The sequence below is a fragment of the Macaca thibetana genome, chromosome 7 (assembly GCF_024542745.1).
Source record: "Macaca thibetana thibetana isolate TM-01 chromosome 7, ASM2454274v1, whole genome shotgun sequence".
Classification (NCBI taxonomy): domain Eukaryota; kingdom Metazoa; phylum Chordata; class Mammalia; order Primates; family Cercopithecidae; genus Macaca; species Macaca thibetana.
Genome location: NC_065584.1, coordinates 7345599 through 7365652, shown reverse-complemented (window position 1 = coordinate 7365652; position 20054 = coordinate 7345599). Strand labels below are relative to the sequence as shown.

General features: G+C 49.9%; 1 long non-coding RNA gene across 1 annotated transcript; it reads right to left on the bottom strand.

Annotated features, from left to right (window-relative positions):
• Positions 1 to 1544: 1544 nt before the first annotated feature.
• On the bottom strand, positions 1545 to 12663 carry LOC126958457 (uncharacterized). Its single transcript, XR_007727196.1, has 3 exons — positions 12589 to 12663; positions 11508 to 11624; positions 1545 to 1910 (listed from the first exon to the last, which is right to left on the bottom strand). It is a non-coding gene; the product is annotated as an uncharacterized LOC126958457 (long non-coding RNA).
• Between the last annotated feature and the right edge of the window lie 7391 nt (positions 12664 to 20054).

Sequence of the window (20054 nt, the reverse complement as noted above, 5' to 3'; positions counted from 1 at the left end):
CCTGGTCCCAGAAATGACAGAAAATACATTTTCATTTGTAATGTGGTGTCTTGAATGGGATCCTGGAGCAGAAAAAGGACATTAGGTAAAACTAAGGAAAGCCTAGTAAAGCTGGACCATTGTTAATCATAGTGTATCAACATTGGTCCATCAAAGGCAACAAACGCACCCTATTATCATATTAAAATAAAGGACACTGGGTGTGGCATATAGGTGAACTTTCTAAACTATGATCACAGTTTTTCTGTAAATATAAAGTTGTTCTTAAAAATAAAGTTTATGGCTGGGCGCGGTGGCTCACGCCTGTAATCCCAGCACTTTGGGAGGCCGAGGCGGGCGGATCACCTGAGCTCAGGAGTTCAAGACCAGCCTGGCCAACATAGTGAAACCCCATCTCTACTAAAAATACAAAAATTAGCTGGGCGTGGTGGCGGGCACCTGTAATCCCAGCTAGTCAGGAGGCTGAGGCAGGAGAATTGCTTGAACCCGGGAGGCAGAGGTTGCAGTGAGCTGAGATTGTACCATTGCACTCCAGGCTAGGCGACAGAGCAAGACTGCATCTCAAAAAAATAAATAAATAAATAAATAAAATAAAGTTTATTAGGCCAGGTGCAGTGGCTCACGCCTGTAATCCCAACACTTTGGGAAGTCGAGGCAGGCAGATCACCAGGCTGGTCTTGAACTCCTGGAATTAAGGAATCCACCCACCTTGGCCTCCCAAAGTGCTGGGATTACAGGCATGAGCCACCCCACTGGGCCAAAATACAGTTTATTTTAAATATAAAGTTTGGGAGTGTATACACATACACACACGCACACACACACAGCATTGGAAAGCAGGGACTCTTGTGGACTGGAAACTGAGAGGAAGGCTGCCATGGCCAGCTACTCTTCAGTGGCCCCTTGGCCTCCCTCCACACCCCCATTGCCCCTGGGCGAGGCAGCAGCAGGGGTGGGGTGTTGGTTACCTCTCGAGAGGGCCCCGACTGTAAATCCCCGGCCAGAGTGCTTTGCCAGGACAGGGTGGGCCTCCACCCAACAGCCTCCACCACAGTGTTGGCTGCCCCTGCAGAAAGGCCTCCACTGCCCTGTGTTTGCAGAACACATTCCACACTGCCCTCCCACACCTCCCAAGAGCCAGCAAGGAGTCAGACAGCCCGTGACCCGGAGACGGCACACACAGCATGAAAGGGGCAACGGACCCAAGAAGGAGCAGAGCCTGACAAACAGACGTTGAGGAAAGCAGACCCGATGGAGGACTGGGAGCAGGGCTCCCAAGACTAAACTAGAGATAGACATTTAAAAAGTGCTTGTTTAAAAACCACATCCGAGCCGGGTGAGGTGGCTCACGCCTGTAATCCCAGCACTTTGGAATGCCGAGGCGGGTGGATCATCTGAAGTCAGGACTTCGAAACCAGCCTGGCCATCATGATGAAACCCCGTCTCTACTGAAAATACAAAAATTAGCCAGGCGTGTTGGCACACACCTGTAATCCCAGCTAGTCAGGAGGCTGAGGCAGGAGAATCGCTTGAACCTGGGAAGCGGAGGTTGCAGTGAGCCAAGATCGCACCACTGCACTCCAGCCTGGGCGACAGAGTGAGACTTCGTCTCAAAAAAAGAAAAAAGTTGTTCAGGCCAGGCATGGTGGCTCATGCCTGTAGTCCCAGCACTTTGGGAGGCTGAGATGGGTGGATCCCTTGAGCTTAGAAGTTTGAGACCAGCCTGGGCAAAATGGCACGACCCTGTCTCTAGTAAAAGTACAAAAAAATAGCTGGGCATAGTGGTACACACCTGTAGTCTCAACTACTCAGGAGGCTGAGGCAGGAGGATCAGTTGAGCCCAGGGGGCAGAGGTTGCAGTGAGCTGAGATCACGCCACTGCACTCCAGCCTGGGTGACAGAACGAAATCCTGTGTCAAAAAAAAAAGAGATGATCTAGTAACTAGGACCACAGGCATATGTTACCTGGTTTATTCTTTTTTTTGAAGCAGAGTCGCGCTCTGTCGCCCAGGCTGGAGTGCAATGGCGTGATCTCAGCTCACTGCAAGCTCCACCTCCCGGGTTCACGCCATTCTGCCTCAGCCTCCCAAGTAGCTGGGACTACAGGCGCCTGCCACCACACCCAGCTAATTTTTTGTATTTTTAGTAGAGACAGGGTTTCACCGTGTTAGCCAGAATGGTCTCGATCTCCCGACCTGGTTATCTGCCCACCTCGGCCTCCCAAAGTGCTAGGATTACAGGCGTGAGCCACCGCGCCTGGCCTGCATCCAGTTTTATCAGCTGGGCCTTTGTGACCTGTCTCTCTCATGATCTCTTATCTCACCCTGTGACTTAGAATGCCTAACCTCCTGGGATGAGGCCAGCAGGTGTCAGTCTCGTTTTACCCGGCTCCTATTCAAGATGGAATCACTCTAGTTCAAACACCTCTGACACAAGGATATTATATATATATATAAAATATGTGATGTCTTAGTCTTCTTTCTGTTGCTTACAACAGAACATCTAAAACTGGCTAAATTATTTTATTTTATTATTTGAGACAGAGTCTCGCTCTGTCGCCCAGGCTGGAATGCAGTGCTGCTATCTTGACTCACTGCAACCTCTGCCTCCCTGGTTCAAGCAATTCTCGTGCCTCAGCCTCCCAAGTAGCTGGGACCATAGCCCCACGCCACCACACCTGGCTAATTTTTGTATTTTTAGTAGAGATGGGGTCTTGCCATGGGTAGCCAGGCTGGTCTCGAACTCCTGGGCTCAAGTGATTCACCCACCTCAGCTTCACAAAGTGCTGGGATTACAGATGTGAGTCACCGCGCCCGGGCACTAATTATTCTTAGTATAAGATTCAGGAGGCCAGGTGCAGTGGCTCATGCCTGTAATCCCAGCACTTTGGGAGGCTGAGGCGGGTGGATCACGAGGTCCGGAGTTCGAGGCCAGCCTGGCCAATATGGTAAAACCCCGTCTCTACTAAAAATACAAAAATTAGCCGGGCGTGGTGGCATGTGCCTGTAGTTGCAGCTACTCAGGAGGCTGAGATAGAAGAATACCTTGAACCTGGGAGGCGGAGGTTGCAGGAGCCAAGATTGCGCCACTGTACTCCAGCCTGGGCGACAGAGGGAGACTCTGTCTCAAAAAAAAAAAAAAGATTCAGGAGCAGAGGAATAATCTAAAGACAGAATTTAATCATTAAAAGGAAAGCAGAGGCAGGGCCTGGTGGCTCACACCTGTAATCCCAACACTTTGGGAGGGGGAGGTGGGTGGAATCCTTGAATCTAGGAGTTTGAGACCAGCCTGGGCAACATGACAAAACTTCATCTCTACTAAAAATACAAAAAATTAGCCGGGTGCAGTGGTGTGCACCTATATAGTCTCAGCTATTCTGGAGGCTGAGGTGGGAGGATCGCTTGGGCCCAGAAGGTTGAGGCTGTAGTGGCCTGAGATCACGCCACTGCACGCCAGCCTGGGACAACACAGTGAGATCCTGTCTCAAAAAAAAAAAAAAAAAGGCAAGCGGAGCAGGAGGATTTGGAGTACTCTCAGCCTGGCCATATAGAGGGTAGAAAAGTACGTTCAGGAGAGGAAACCATGGGTGTAGCCCAGTGAATATTTGCTAAAGAGATTAGCACGTAGAAGGAAGCCAGGTGTCATGCCTCAAGACGACAAAAGAAAGACACTGCCAAAGGCACGCAGAGAGCCCTGGAGCACGGAGGCTGCCCGTCCCGTCACAGGCCCAGAGACCTAGGAGGCAGAGTGGTGTCAGGGGGTAAGCCTGGGGGTGGGGGTGGCTCTCCATGGGCTTGCTGCCCAGGGTTGCCTTGGGACTGTTCCCCACACCCCTGCACGGCGCTCCATGCTTGGTTCACCTGTGGCTCCAGAGGGCCCCAGGTGCGGCTCCTGTTGCAGTATCAGAAGGTACAGGTCGTAAACCTTGGCAGAAGTTCACACGGCGCTCATTCTGCAGACTTTTTTTTTTTTTGGAGATGGAGTTCAGCTCTTGTTCCCCAGGTTGGAGTGCAATGATGTGATCTCGGCTCACTGCAACCTCTGCCTCCCAGGTTCAAGCGAGTCTCCTGTTTCACTGCTTCAGCCTCCCAAGTAGCTGGGACTTCACGTGCCCACCACCACGCTCAGCTGATTTTTCTTTCCTTTTTTTTTTTTTTTTTGAGATGGAGTCTTGCTCTGTCACCCAGGCTGGAGTACAGTGGCGCAATCTTGGCTCACAGCAACCTCTTCTGCCCGGGTTCACACCATTATACTGCTTCAGCCTCCCAAGTAGCTGGGACTTCACGTGCCCACCACCACGCTCAGCTGATTTTTCTTTCCTTTTTTTTTTTTTTTTTTTTGAGATGGAGTCTTGCTCTGTCACCCAGGCTGGAGTACAGTGGCGCAATCTTGGCTCACAGCAACCTCTTCTGCCCGGGTTCACACCATTATCCTGCCTCAGCCTCCCAAGTAGCTGGGACTACAGGCGCCTGCCACCACACCTGGCTAATTTTTCTGTATTTTTAGTAGAGACGGGATTTCACTGTGTTAGCCAGGATGGTCTCGATCTCCTGACCTCGTGATCCTCCCACTTTGGCCTCCCAAAGTACTGGGATTACAGGCATGAGCCACCGTGCCCAGCTTCATTCTGCAGACTTGCAAAACACAAGAGCTGTGAAGCTTGGCAGCCTCCACCCAGATTGCAAAAGAAAGCCTGGGGAGGCCGGGCGCGGTGGCTCAAGCCTGTAATCCCAGCACTTTGGGAGGCCGAGGCGGGCGGATCACAAGGTCAGGAGATCAAGACCACAGTGAAACCCCGTCTCTACTAAAAATACAAAAAATTAGCCGGGCGCGGTGGCGGGCGCCTGTAGTCCCAGCTACTCAGGAGGCTGAGGCAGGAGAATGGCGTGAACCCAGGAGGCGGAGCTTGCAGTGAGCCGAGATCGCGCCACTGCACTCCAGCCTGGGCAACAGCGTGAGACTCCGTCTCAACAAAAAAAAAAAAAAAAAAAAAAAAAAAAAGAAAGCCTGGGGACCCAGGAAGAGACTTGTCACAAAGGCAGAGCCACCACAGACAGCCCCCCGTAGAGCAATGCCCAGAGGAAATGTGGGGTCTGAGCTGCAGCACAGAGTCCCCACCAGGCTAATGGCTAGTGTGGCCATGGGAGTGGGACCACTGTAGGCCCCCAGAACTACAGAGCCCCAGCAGCATGCCACATCCACCTGGGAAAACCTCAGGCACTGCACTCCAACCCAGACAGCCAGACATGCTTCCAGCAAAGCCATAGGAGTGGGCTGCCTGGGCCTTGGGGCCCAACCTGTCCTAGTGTGTCCAGGATGCAGGACATGGAGTCAAAAGAGATCATTCTCCAGCTTTAATCCTTAATGCCTGCCCAGCTGAGTTGCAGAGCTGCGTGGAACCTGTTCCTCCTTTCATGTAGCCTCTTCCTACCTTTGGAATGGGAGTGTCTGCCTTATGCCCATGCCACCATTATATCTGGGGAGTAGATAACTTGTTTTGATTTCATGGGATTACAGATGAGACTCTGGACTTTGGACTTTTGAGTTGGTGCTGGAATTAGTTACAGCATTGGGGCTACAAGGATGGAATAACTATATTTGTATGTGAGAAAGACATGAGTTTTGGGGAACTTACGGGCAGAATGCTATGGTTTGAATATTTGTCCCCTCCAAAATGCATGTTCAGACTGGGCGTGATGGCTCACGCCTATAATCCCAGCACTTTGGGAGCCTGAGGCCGGTGGATCATTTGAGGTCAGAAGTTCAAAACCAGCCTGGCGAACACGGTGAAACCCCATCTCTACTAAAAATACAAAAATTAACCAGGAGTGGTGGTGGGCACCTGTAATCCCAGCTACTTGGGAGCCTGAGGCAGGAGAATCACTTGAGCCAGGGAGGTGGAGGTTCCAGTGAGCCAAGATCGTGCCACTGCACTCCAGCCTGAGTGACAGAATGAGACTTTGTCTCAAAACAAACAAAACAAACAAACAAAATGCATGTTCGAATTTAATTCCCAATGTAGCAATAGTGAGAGGTAGGGCATTTAGGGTGTGACTGGGTCATGAGGGCTTAGTGTGCTCTTGGATTGACGGGTTATCATGAGAGTGGGCTAGCATGCTCAGCCCTCACCATGTGATGCCCTGCACTGCCTCAGGACTCTGCAGAGAGCCCCCACCAACACGAAGGTCCTCAACAGATGTGGCCCCTCGACCTGGGACTTCTCAGCCTCTGTAACTGTAAGAAATAAATTCCTTTTTAAAATAAATTAGGCAGGGCTGGGCATGGTGGCCCAGCCTATAGTCCCAGCATTTTGAGAGGCTGAGGCAGGTGGATCACTTGAGCCTAGGAGTTCAAGACCAGCCTGGCAACCATGGTGAGGCCCTATCTCTACTAAAAACACAAAAATTAGCCAGGTGTGGTGGCACTGGCTGAATTCACGACACTGCACTCCAGCCTGGGTGACAAGTGCGAAACTTCATCTCAAACAAAAAAAAAAGAATAATTAGTATAAGTCACCATGCAGCTCCGTCTCCATTTTGCTAATGTGAAAGTTGATCATACAATCAGGATACTGTTGCCAGATCCAACTAAAACAGAGTTGAGAGGCCAGGAGGAAAAAGCATTGGGGTCACATAACATTGCTCCAAGAACGTCATTCTCTGCAAACCTGGCTGCTGAAACTGCCTGTTGTAACCTGACACCGGTTTACCTACAGGTTACTGGAACAACTTGGTGCAACTCTAAGACTAGTTTTACCCACGGCATCCTCATTGCTCACCAAAGCTTGTCAGCTCCCCAAAACTTTACTAATAGCCATGAACTTCCTTTTAAAACAACGTATAACATTTCTCTTTTATAAAACCTCCAACCTTCCCTTTGTTCTTCAGACATACTGAAAACTACCTGGTCTGTTTATATGCCCCAAATTGCCATTCTTGCTTCTCAAATAAAATGCTTTCAATTTAGAGATTCGTCTCTGCATTTTATTTCACTTCACACTTAGAAATTTCTTCTGGCCAAGCAAGGTGGCTCAAGCCTATAATCCCAGTACTTTGGGAGGCCGAGGTGGGAAGAACACTTGAACCCAGGAGTTCCATAACAGCCTGGGCAACATGGCAAGACCCCGTCTCTACTAAAAATACAAAAAATAGCCAGCCATGGTGGCGTGGACCTGTAATCCCAGCTACTGGGAGGCTGAAGTGGGAGGATCACTTGAGCCCAGGAGGTGGAGGTTGCAGTGAGCTGAGATTGTGCCACTGCACTCCACCTGGGCAACAGAGCTAGACCCTGTCTCAAAAAAAAAAAAAAAAAAAAAAAAAGGCCGGGCGCAGTGGCTCACGCCTGTAATCCCAGCACTTTGGGAGGCCGAGGCGGGCGGATCACAAGGTCAGGAGATCGAGACCACAGTGAAACCCCGTCTCTACTAAAAATACAAAAAATTAGCTGGGCGCGGTGGCGGGCGCCTGTAGTCCCAGCTACTCAGGAGGCTGAGGCAGGAGAATGGCTTGAACCCGGGAGGCGGAGCTTGCAGTGAGCTGAGATCGCGCCACTGCACTCCAGCCTGGGCGACAGAGCGAGACTCCCTCTCAAAAAAAAAAAAAAAAAAAAAGAAAAAGAAAAAGAAAAAAAGAAAAGAAGAGAAATAAATTTCTTCTGCCAGATACCTAAATTAATTACTCTCAAGGTTAGCCCTCCATCAAGCCCTCAGGCATCTATGTAGTTCTACTCACATGCTAACCCATTAATTTATTAATCCACGAATGGATTAATCTATTCTTTTATTTATTTATTTATTTATTTGAGAGGGAGTCTGGCTCTGTCGCCCAAGCTGGAGTGCAGTGGCACGATCTTGGTTCACTGCAACCTCCACCTTCCAGGTTAAAGTAATTCTTCTGCCTCAGCCTCCCAAGTAGCTGGGACTACAGGTGTGCGCCACCACACCCGGCTAATTTTTTGTATCTTCAGTAGAGACAGGGTTTCACCATGTTAGCCAGGATGGTCTCAATCTCCTGACCTCGTGAGCCACCCGCCTCGGCCTCCCAAAGTGCTGGGATTACAGGCGTGAGCCACCGTGCCTGACCTTTTTTTTTTTTTTTTTTTTTGGAGATGGAGTCTCATTCTGTTGCCCAGGCTGGAGTGCAGTGGCATGACTGTGGCTTACCAAAACCTCCACCTCCTGGATTCAAGCAATTGTCCTGCCTTAGCCTCCTGAGTAGCTGGGACTACAGGCACGTGTCACCATGCCCAGCTAATTTTTGTATTTTTAGTAGAGATGGGGTTTCACTATGTTGACCAGGCTGGTCTCGAACTCCTGACCTCAGGTGATCTGCCCACCTCAGCCTACCAAAGTGTTGGGATTACAGGCATCACCCACTGTGCCCAGTTGGATTAAACTCATCTTTAAAGGGAAATGCCTGCTGACATTCAACCCTAAGCAGGAAGCAAAAGACACTCCCCAAACAAGTCAACTCAAAAAGAATGCAAATAAAAAGATGGTACAAGAGGTAATAGGCAAATGTGCACAAACAGAAAGCAGGGATCAAATTCAGGACAAAACACGAGACCAAGAAGAGCACTTTATAATAATAATGAATGTAAGTCACAATGACTTGCATTCATCATCTACTATATACCATCATCTACTATATTCCAAACAACATGCACTAATATGCACCAATAACACAGTATCTGCATTTATACACCAAAAGAAATACAAAGAGAAAGAATAAAAACACCAGTGGTAAGAAATTTTAACTCACCTCTCACAGAGTATGTGTACAAAAAGTTAAGTAAGTTTAGGGAAGACCTAATAATATAATTATTGAGATAGATTTATTTATATCAAACCCTCTACTCTAAAAACAGACTACACCTTTGCAGATGGACAGTTCAACATTCAGAAAGATCAACTACATATTAAATTATTGTTTAAAAATCAATATATTCTAAATATATGTAGAACAGACTGCATTAATCACAATGCAAATCAAACTGGAAATTAATAAAGAAACTAGAAAACAAAATGACCTAACTACCTGTAAGTTTAAGAACTCTTAAGTTGCTCTTGGATCAGAAAGGCTATCGAGTTGAAACTTCAGAACATCTAGAAAACAACATCTGAAACACTGCATATCAGAATCTAAGATAAACAGCTAAAGCAATACACAGAGGGAAACTCATAGCTTTAAATACTCATGTTAATAAGGATGAATGAAAATTAATGAACGAAGCATCTAACTCAAGAAGTTAGGGGTGGCCGGGCGCGGTGGCTCAAGCCTGTAATCCCAGCACTTTGGGAGGCCGAGGCGGGCGGATCACGAGGTCAGGAGATCGAGACCACAGTGAAACCCCGTCTCTACTAAAAATACAAAAAATTAGCCGGGCTTGGTGGCGGGCGCCTGTAGTCCTAGCTACTCAGAGGCTGAGGCAGGAGAATGGCGTGAACCCAGGAGGCGGAGCTTGCAGTGAGCCGAGATCGCGCCACTGCACTCCAGCCTGGGCAACAGCGTGAGACTCCGTCTCAAAAAAAAAAAAAAAAAAAGAAGTTAGGGGTAAAAAAACAAACAAAAAAAATCAATGGAGACAAAAGGAAAGAAATAATAAAAAGTGTAAAATGATGACTTAGAAAAGAGGTAAACAATATAACTTCCCCCCCGCCACCGCGAGACGGAGTTTTGCTCTTATCACCCAGGCTGGAGTGCAGTGGCGTAAACTCGGCTCACTGCAACCTCCGCCTCCCGGGTTCATGCCATTCTCCTGCCTCAGCCTCCCGAGTAGCTGGGACTACAGGCGCCCGCCACCTCACCTGGCTAATTTTTTTGTATTTTTAGTAGAGACGGGGTTTCATCGTGTTAGCCAGGATGGTCTCAATCTCCTGACCTGGTTATCCGCCCGCCTCAGCCTCCCAAAGTGCTGGGATTACAGGCTTGAGCCACTGCGCCCGGCCATTTTTTTTTTTTTTTTTTTTTTTTTTTAATTTGAGACGGAGTCTTGCTTTCTTGCCAAGGCTGGAGTGCAACGGTGCGATCTCTGCTCACTGCAACCACTGCCTCCTGGGTTCAAGCGATTCTCCTGCCCCAGCTTCCTGACTAGCTAAGACTACAGGCGCCCACCACCACGCCCAGCTAATTTTTGTATTTTTAGTAGAGATAGGGTTTCACCATCTCTACTGTTGGCCAGGCTGGTCTCGGACTTCTGACCTCAGGTGATCCGGCCACCTCGACCTCTCAAAGTGCTGGGATTGGGCGCGGCGGAGCCGCCTGTAATCCCAGCATTTTGGGAGGCTGAGGTGGGTGGATTACCTAAGGTCGGGAGTTCGAGACCAGCCTGACCAATATAGAGAAACCACGTCTCTACTAAAAATACAAAAAATTAGCCGGAAGTGGTGGCACATGCCTGTAATCCCAGCTACTCAGGAGGGTGAGGCAGGAGAATCACTTGAACCCGGGCACAGGAGGTTGCAGTGAGCCGACATTGCGCCATTGCACTCCTGCCTGGGCAATAAGAGCAAAATTCCGTCTCGGAAAAAAAAAAAAAAAAAGTGCTGGGATTACAGGTGTGAGCCACCACGCCTGGCCAACAGAACTATTCATGCAAAATATGTGTATGTGTGTGTGTATAAATCAATAGTTAATGTAACTAGTCAAGAAAAAAAAAAATGAGTAAAATATAAAATAGGCCGGGCGCGGTGGCTCAAGCCTGTAATCCCAGCACTTTGGGAGGCCGAGACGGGCGGATCACGAGGTCAGGAGATCGAGACCATCCTGGCTAACACGGTGAAACCCCGTCTCTACTAAAATACAAAAAAAATTAGCCGGGCGAGGTGGCGGGCGCCTGTAGTCCCAGCTACTCGGGAGGCTGAGGCAGGAGAATGGCGTGAACCCGGGAGGCGGGGCTTGCAGTGAGCTGAGATCCGGCCACTGCACTCCAGCCTGGGCAACAGAGCCAGACTCCGTCTCAAAAAAAAAAAAAAAAAAAAAAAGGCCGGGCGCGGTGGCTCAAGCCTGTAATCCCAGCACTTTGGGAGGCCGAGACCGGCGGATCACGAGGTCAGGAGATCGAGACCATCCTGGCTAACCCAGTGAAACCCCGTCTCTAGTAAAAAATACAAAAAACTAGCCGGGCGAGGCGGCGGGCGCCTGTAGTCCCAGCTACTCGGGAGGCTGAGGCAGGAGAATGGCGTGAACCCGGGAGGCGGAGCTTGCAGTGAGCTGAGATCCGGCCACTGCACTCCAGCCTGGGCGACAGACAGAGACTCCGTCTCAAAAAAAAAAAAAAAAAAAAAAAAAAAAAAAAAAAAATATATATATATATATATTAAAAATACGACACTCGATAAAATGGTAACAGGCCGGGCGCGGTGGCTCATGCCTCTAATCCCAGCACTTTGGGAGGCTGAAGTGGGCGGATCACCTGAGGTCAGGAGTTTGAGACCAGCCTGACCAACATGGTGAAACACCATGTGTACTAAAAATACAAAAAAATTAGCTGGGCATGGTGGCCATTACCTGTAATCCCAGCTGCTCGGAAGGCTGAGGCAGGAGAATCGCTTGAACCCGGAAGGCAGAGCTTGCTGTGAGCCGAGACTGCGCCACTGTACTCGAGCCTGGGCAACCAGTGAGATTCTGTCTCAAAAAAAAAAAAAAAAATATATATATATATATATATATATGTGTGTGTGTGTGTGTGTGTGTGTTTATTTATTTATTTATAACAGGGGATAGACTTTTTTTCCCTTTTAGAGCTGACCTTCTCTGGGAGAGGCTATCACCAAGATAAATAGGTAAGGCTTAATTTCATGTCCCGTGTTTTTGGCAAAACCGTTGCTGCACCCGCGGGGGTGAGTGGCCTTCCCAGCAGGCTCTGCTGAATTCTGGAAGAGCCTGTTTCCAGAAGCTTTGTTCTGTGCATGTCTTGGCAAATTATCACCCCCCACCCGCCCACTTCTGAAGTGGTCGAGAGCTTAAGTCCAGATGGGGACAGGCTCAGGGCGGGGTGGGAGAAGTCAGGGGACACTTCTCGGCTCCCCAACTCCCGCGCCTCGTGGGGACCCCAGGCCTCGGCAGGGGCCTCTCCCTTTGCATCTCCTCCTAGTCGACTGTGGATGGTGATGGCCCATGCCAAGTTCATGGCCTCAGCCTGACGAAAGGCGGCCTTTACCAGCCTCAGGACCCCCAACGAACCTGGGGCCTTGGCTGGGGAGGGGGCTCTGCCCAGGCTCTGCGTTCTGGGACAGGCGTCCCCAGATGACCATGCGTCAAGGCCCAGGGGCCTGTTTGTGGGCCCAAGAGCACGGGGGTCAGGGGTGGGGCTCGAGTGAGACAAGCTTCCTGGAGGAAGCAGCGTGAGCTCTGGGAGGTGGAGGTCAAGACCTCAAAAAACACGGGGGGACATGGGCAGAGGACGCGTTTTGTAACTCCTACGTCCCTGCAGAAGCCCAGACCCTCAAGAGACTAGGAACTGAGGCCTGGTAGAGCGGGGTGGGCCAGCAACCAAGCGCCAGGCCACACAAGGAGGGCCCACTGCCCCGGGGATGTCAGACGCGGGGCAGCCTCGGCGACCACACACGCCATAAAAAGGTCACTTAACTTGGTCGCCCGGCCGTCCTGGAAATCGCTACTGCCCGGTAGCCGTGGGGCCTGCACAACCGCGTCCCGGCGGCTCAAGTTGCCCTTTGTCGCCCCCTGCCGGCCAGTCTTCCGAAGGCTCCCGCGCGGGACAATCAGGCGGGCCGGGCTCCGGAATAGTGGGCATGGGTCCCTGAGGCGCGAGGATTGGCCGCTCTGGGTCATGTGTCCTCTGCTCGGGCCAACCAGCGAGGGGGGCAAAGTCTGAACCCACGCGTCCCGTAGCCCTTCAGCGAGCTGTGGGCGGGGCGTCAGGCCTGACACCTCGGCCAGAGAGCGGGGCCGGAGACCTGAGCGGCGCTGCTTCCGCTCTTCCGGGCCCTCGGACCTGCGCTCAGGTGCTCTGGAGCCGCTGCTGTCGCCTCCCTTCCCACCTAGCGGCGGTGCTTCACACCCCGGAGTGGCTTTTTGGGGATAAAGACACAAATCCTTGCCAGGCCTCCCGCCAGACCCCCGCGGCGTGCCACGTGCTCCTTGCCGGCGTAGACTCACCCAGACTGTGCCCTCTGCTCAGAACGCCCTTTCCCTCTTCCCCTCCCCCTCGCTTGCTCCGACTGTTCTTTGCAGCCCCCGCTGGGGTTGGGTTAAGGGCCTTCTGGGGCTTCTTCATACCCTGTGCATCTTCCTCCCACTGGCACCGACCACCCCACCCTGTGCTGCCATCTGCTTGTCTACACCCACTGACTTTTCATCTCTGTATCTCCCCAGTAAGCAGAGAGTGGCTCACAGAAGGCACGTTAATACCTGTGTTGATATAAACCAAGGAGCGGGACGATGGCTAAGGAACTAACATCTCTGGGCATCATCTGAGTACCAGACCCCCTGCCAGGCACTTTAGAGGCTACTTGGTGTTCAGGCCCATGGCAGCCCTGGGAGGGAGTCAGTGGAGGCCCCAGAGGCTGAATGACTGCCTGGGTCCCCCAGCTGGACTGTCTGGGGACAGGCCTGGGGAGCTGAGGGCACCCTCATACCAGGCAGCCTGGGGCCTGAAGCTCTGCTGGTGAAAACTGATGGGCAGCCTCTGGAAGGGAGAGTCAGGGCCTGTGGGGGTGGGGGTGGGGGTGGGAAGGAAAGCGGAGAGGAGAGGTGAGCATAGACAGTCATTTGTGATGGCCACGAGCCTTCACTGCTACCCTGATATCAGGGCCAAAGGGACCAATGGCAACCTGCAAGGCCCTTCAAAGCCCTGCTTCCATCTCTGCCCATCTCTCGCTGCAACCCCCTGGTTCTCCCACCCTGTGCTCTATTCTCCAGCTACACTGTCCCATGTCAGCTCCCAGGCCATGCACCTGGGCCTTTCACATGCTGCTCTCTCCAGGGTCCATCCAGCCCCACCTCCACCACATTGCCAAGACCAGGCCGTACTTTCCAGACTCCGTGTACTTCTCAGTACTGGCCCCACCACTGTGCTGAGGATCATCAGGTACTGAGACCTGAATTCACACCCAGACCCTGGGTTTGAATTCTGACACATTTGTGGCTGACCTTGGAGAACAGCTCATCCATGGGCTCGCAAAACAATGCTGCCAACTTAGAGAACGCTCTACTGATTTGATGGCACTGGGCTGGGGCTTTGGTGGACACTGAATCCCCACAAATCAGCCTGCAAGGTCAGACAAGTGAAAAGGCCTTTCTGTTTCGTAAAGGCTCATCAGGTTAATGTCTCCAACAGGCTTGCACATCAGCAACATCTCATAGCAGAAGGTGATCTGTCTTCAAGGTTGGAGGCTGGTCCCGTAGACCCCAACTCCAGCAACAGGCCAAGGGCTGGGCAAGGCTGCAGGGTTGTGGCTATCCCAAGTATGAACTCAGACACACTTAGCTCTGAATCCTGTGTTACCTTGGGGAAATCACTTCACCTCTTTGATCCTTCATTTTCTTCCTTTTTTCTTTTTTACTTTAGCTTTTTCTTTTCAATAAAATTAATAACAGGTACATATTTTTAACAGACAAATAGAACTATAAGGCTTACAATGAGAAAAGGCAGTCCCTTGCCTTGCTTTGCCCAACCTGGGTCCTCCCCGAAGAGGCAGCCATTTTGTACTCTTCTAGATGTTTCTTCTGGTTCTCCCCTCCATACGTGGAAGTGACAGGTTTACACAGTATTAATGGTTACTGATTTTTTCACATTGAGGTATTATCGAATGACTGCCTACCACTGAGAGGTGAGGGCTTAGATAAACCTTCACATAGGCCGGGCGCGGTGGCTCACACCTGTAATCCTAGCACTTTGGGAGGCCGAGGCAGGTGGATCACCTGAGGTTGGGAGTTCGAGACCACCCTGACCAACATGCAGAAACCCCATCTCTACTTAAAATACAAAAAAATTAGCCGGGTATGGTGGCACATGCCTGTAATCCCAGCTAATCGGGAAGCTGAGGCAGGAGAATGGTTTGAACCCAGGAGGCTGAGGTTGCGGTTAGCTGGAGAACGCGCAGTTTCTCCAGCCTGGGCAACAAGAGCGAAACTCTGTCTCAAAAAAATTAAAAAATTTTAAAAATTAGCTGGGCGTGGTGGCGGGCTCCTGTAATCCCAGCTACTTGGGAGGCTGAGGCAAGAGAATCACTTGAACCCAGGAAGCGGAGGTTGCAGTGAGCCGAGATCGTGCCACTGCACTCCAGCCTGGGCAACAGAGCAAGACTCCGTCTCAAAAACAAAACAAAACAGGGCCGGGCGCGGTGGCTCAAGCCTGTAATCCCAGCACTTTGGGAGGCCGAGACGGGCGGATCACGAGGCCAGGAGATCGAGACCATCCTGGCTAACACGGTGAAACCCCGTCTCTACTAAAAAATACAAAAAAAACTAGCCGGGCGCGGTGGCAGGCGCCTGTAGTCCCAACTACTCGGGAGGCTGAGGCAGGAGAATGGCGTGAACCCAGGAGGCGGAGCTTGCAGTGAGCTGAGATCCGGCCACTGCACTCCAGCCTGGGCGGCAGAGCGAGACTCCGTCTCAAAACAAAACAAAACAAAACAAACAAACAAAAAAAACCTTCAAATACCTACATGTTTCCTTGCTGCATCTACCACCTCTTGGACTCTCATCTGTAACCTATATTCTCTCCTTGGGCCGGCGTGAGGATGAAATGACCTCCTGGATACTTGGAGCTTGTGGCACAGTGCCCAGCACCCAGCAGGCGCTCAATCAATGCAGCTGCTCAGTCATAAACATCTGCTGAATTGCGTAAGTAAATTTTTTAAATTTTGGGCCAGGCACAGTGGCTCACGCTTATAATCCCAGCACTTTGGGAGGCCAGGGCGGGCAGATCACTTGAGGTCAGGAGTTCGATACCAGTCTGGCCAACATGGTGAAACCCCGTCTCTACTAAAAATACAAAAATTAGCCGGGCGTGGTGACCCACATCTGTAATCCCAGCTACTCGGGAGGGTGTGGCAGGAGAATTGCTTGAATCCGGGAGACAGATGCTGCAGTGAGCTGAGATTGCACCACTGCACTCCAGCCTGGGTGTCAGAGCAAGACTCTATCTCAAAAATTATATTCAAAAAATATATATATACAAACAAAACAAAACAAAAATAGCCGGACGTGGTGGTGTGCACCCATAATCTCAGCTGTTTGGGAGGCTGAGGCAGGAGAAATCCGTCTACCCGGGAGGTGGAGGTCACAGTGAGCGGAGATTGCACCACTGCACTCAAGCCTGGGTGAAAGAATGAGAATCTGTCTCAAAAAAAACCAAAAAGGTAAGTTTTACCAAAAAAAAATTTATTTGTTTCTTCACAGGGAGAGGAGAGGGAGATAGGAGGTTCAAGTCTTTATTTTTTAAATTAATTAATTAATTAATATTATTTTTACTAATTCCTAACTCAGAATGCAAAAAATAACTTTAAAAAATATATATATTGTTAGTCTGGGCAACATAGTGAAAACCTGTCTCTACCAAAACAAAAAAAAAGAAAAAAGAAAAATCTAAAAAGAGGGCCGAGCATGGTGCCACACACCTGTAATCCCAGCTACTTGGGATACTGATGGGGGAGGATAGCTTGAGCCCTGGAGTTCGAGGCTGCGGTAAGCTACAATTGTCACACTGCACTCCAGCCTGGGTGACAGATCGAGACCCAGTTTCAAAAAACAAACAAACCCATAGTAGGAAGGTGACATGCATATGTTATTGCAGGCAGCACTCCCTGCAATGTGAGCCCAGGGAAGTGGGACCTTTGTTTTGTTCCGTGCTGTGTCTCCAGAACCTGCCCAGCACAGTGTCAGGCACATAGTATCTGCTCAATGATGACCTGTCGCATGCATGAAAGTTAGAAAACAAAAGCAACAAACGAAAACCCCTCCCAAATAGAATCACCATTAATACTTTCTGGTACATCTTTTCAATCTTTTTTTTTTTTTTTGAGATGGAGTCTTGCTCTTGTTGCTGGGGCTGGAGTGTAATGGCGTGATTTCAGCTCACTGCAACCTCCGCCTCCTGGGTTCTCCTGCCTCCCGAGTGGCTGGGATTACAGGTGCCTGCCACCACATCAGGCTCATTTTTTTTGTACTTTTAATAAAGGTGGGGTTTCACCATGTTGACCCGGCTGATCTCGAACTGCTGACCTCAGGTGATCCGCCCGCCTTGGCCTCCCAAAGTGCTGGGATTACAGACATGAGCCACTGCACCCAGCCTCGATCTGTTCTTTTCTATGAGTACTGTGGGGAAAAGAAAGAGAGATCAGACTGTTACTGTGTCTGTGCAGAAAGAAGTAGACATAAGAGACTCCATTTTGTTCTGTACTTGAGATGCTGTTAATCTGTGACCCTACTCCCAACCTTGTCCTTGCAAGAGACATGTGCTGTGGTGACTCAAGGTTTAAAGGATTTTGGGCTGTGCGGGGTGTGCTTTGTTAAACAAGTGCCTGAAGGCAGCTTGCTGGTTAAAAGTCATCCCCATTCTCTTAATCTCAAGTACCCAGGGACACGTACACTGCCAAAGGTCGCACGGACCTCTGCCTACGAAAGCTAGGTATTGTCCAAGGTTTCTCCCCATGTGATAGTCTGAAATATGGCCTCGTGGGAAGGGAAAGACCTAATCATCCCCCAGCCTGACACCCGTGAAGGGTCTGTGCTGAGGAGGACTAGTATAAGAGGAAAGAAGGCCTCTTGGCAGTTGAGATAGAGAAAAACATCTGTCTCCTGCCTGTCCCTGGGCAATGGAACATCTTGGTGTAAAACCTGAGTATGTTCTGTTTGTATGTTGTATGTTGTATGTTCTGTTTGCTGAGAAAGGAGAAAACCGCCTTAGGGCTGAAGGTGGGACGTGCTAGTGCAATGCTGCTCTTTATACACTAAAAAGGTTTACGGAGATGTTTGCATATGCGTATCAAGCACAGCACTTTTCCTTAAACTCATTCATGTCACAGAGATCTTTATTCATGTGTCTTACTGCTGACCTCCCTACGATGATCCTATTATCCTGCCACTTCCTTTTTTCTAAGATGGTAAAGATAATGATCAATAAATACTGAGGGAACTCAGAGACCTGTGCCGGCGTGGGTCCTCTATATGCTGAGCGCTGGTTCCCTGGGCCCACTTTTTCTTTCTCTATACTTTGTCTCTGTCTCATTTCTTTTCTTTTCTCAAGTCTCTCGTTCCACCTAACGAGAAACGCCCACAGGTGTGGAGGGGCAGGCCACCCCCTCAGAGTACTTGTTATCTTACATTAGAACCACATTGTAGGCTGGGCGCAGTAGCACATGCTTGTAATCCCAGCACTTTGGGAGGCCGAGGTGGGTGGATCACTTGAGGTCAGGAGTTCGAGACCAGCCTGGCCAACATGGTGAAACCCCGTATCTACTAAAAATACAAAAATTAACCGGGTATGGTGGCGCATCCCTGTGGTCCCAGCTACTCGGGAGGCTGAGGCAGGAGAATCGCTTGAACCCGGGAGGTGGAGGTTGCAGTGAGCCAGGATCACACCACTATACTCCAGCCCAGGTGACAGAGAGAGACTCCTCAAAAAAAAAAAAAAAAAAAAAAAAAAAAAAAAATCACATTGCATATACTATTTCGTAACCAGCCTTCTCTCTGGGGACTTAAAACTTGATTATCTTTCTATTTATCCATTTCCTGCTCATGTTTCCCTCGGCCTAGGGGACCCAGTCCCAGGGCTACATCTCCATTTACTTAACCACAACCCCACTGCCCCAGTTCTGTGCCCCCCTTCTGTGGACACTGAGTTTTTTTCCAATTTGAGTGGAAACCACCCTGGGGGAGTATCTGAGTCTCTGGTTTATGACCCTGGGAAAGTCCTAGAAGTGGAATTGCTGGGCCGAAAAGTGCATGTGTTTTTAAGGTTTTGGACTCAAGAGTTCTTAAAATGAGCTTCACTTTATTCTGGGTTTTCTCTGCAGTTTGGGTGTCCTATCTACCAACTCCCAGCGGAGCTGCTCCATTTAGAATCAGGCTGTTTTTCTCCTGAGTTTTTACTACGGGAAGTTGAAAGGATGAATCGTAGACTGCAGTATCGCGGATTTCAGAGCATGAATTCAACATGGCCATTGTTCAGTCACAAGTCAATCACCAATCAGCGTCCGATACCTAAATTCTGTGCCAAGGAAGCTCTATAAATGAAAGACACCCATGGGTGATGAAGTTTCAGAAGCATCCCTGGGTCACGCATTGTGAAAACAGTTGGTCTACACTCACACAGAGTACTTCTGATACCACGTGTGTGAATTTTCCCCACTCTGACCAACACTGAGTGTCCTAGAATTCAATTCAATTCTGACACTATCTACCTGGAATTAACATGAGATTCCACAAGTTAAGGATTCAGTCCCACAAAACTGCCCGCATTTCAGAAGCCAAATGTAAATCCATCCTCATGTATTTCTGACTGAGCGACTGTAAGCTGGAGGTTTCCAAGACCACCTCCTCTGGTTCAATTATTGGCTAGAATGACTCATAGAACTTAAGGAAATAGGACCAGGTGCGGTGGCTCATGCCTATAATCTCAGCACTTTAGGAGGCTGAGGCAGGAGGACCACTTGAGGTCAAGAGTTCAAGACCAGCCTGGCCAACGTGGCAAAACCCCGTCTCTACAAAAAATACAAAAATTATCCAGGCATGGTGGTGCACACCTGTAATCCCAGCTACTTGAGGGGCTGAGGCACGAGAATCGCTTGAACCCAGGAGGTGGAAGCCGCAGTAGCTGAGATTGCAGCACTGCACTCCAGCCTGGGTGACAGAGCAAGACTCCTTCTCAAAAAAAAAAAAAAAAAAAACTTAAGGAAATAGAGCCAGGCAGGCATGGGGGCACATGCCTGTAGTCACAAGTAACAGAGAAGCTGTGGGAGGATCACTGGAGCCCAGGAGTTTGAGACTGCAGTCATTGTGCATGACCATGCCTGTGAATAGCCACTGTACTCCAACCTGGGCAACATAGTGAGACCCCATCTCTAAAACAAACAAACTCAAGGAAACACT